The sequence below is a fragment of the Phocoena phocoena genome, chromosome 4 (genome assembly GCF_963924675.1).
Source record: "Phocoena phocoena chromosome 4, mPhoPho1.1, whole genome shotgun sequence".
Classification (NCBI taxonomy): Eukaryota; Metazoa; Chordata; class Mammalia; order Artiodactyla; family Phocoenidae; genus Phocoena; species Phocoena phocoena.
In genome coordinates, this window is record NC_089222.1 from 61,909,461 (window position 1) to 61,910,167 (window position 707).

Consider the following 707-nt stretch of genomic DNA (forward strand, 5'->3'; position numbering starts at 1 on the left):
ACCTGGAGGACATTATGCTAAGTGAAATGAGCCAGATAAAGATAAATACTGTATGATCTCACTTATATTTGGAATTAAAAAAAAAGTCAAACATATAGAAACAGAGAGTAAAATGGTGGTTACCAGGAGCTGAGGGGTGGGGGAAAAAGGGGAGATGCTGGTCAAAGGGAACAAACTTTCAGTTATAAGATGAATAAGTTCTGGGGATCTAATGTATAGCATGGTGACTCTAATTATGATACTGTATTGTATATTTGACATTTGTTAAGAGAGTAGATCTTAAGTATTCTCATCACCTGACTGTGGTAATAATTTCACAATGTATACATATACCAACTCATCACATTGTACATGTTAAATATATACAATTTTGCTTGTCAGTTATACCTCAATAAAGCTAAGGGGGAAACTAACAAGTATAAAGAAAAAAAAAGAATATGAGGAGTTCACAGAATAGGAAATGTAAATAATGTAAAAGGCACTTGACCTTATTACAAATCAAAGAAATACAAATTAAAACTATAGGGCTTCCCTGGTGGTACAGTGGTTAAGAATCCACCTGCCAATGCAGGGGACACGGGTTTGAGTCCTGGTCTGGGAAGATTCCACATGCCGTGGAGCAACTAAGCCCGTGAGCCACAACTACTGAGCCTGTGCTCTAGAGCCCGTGAGCCACAACTACTGAGCCCTCATGCCACAACTACTGA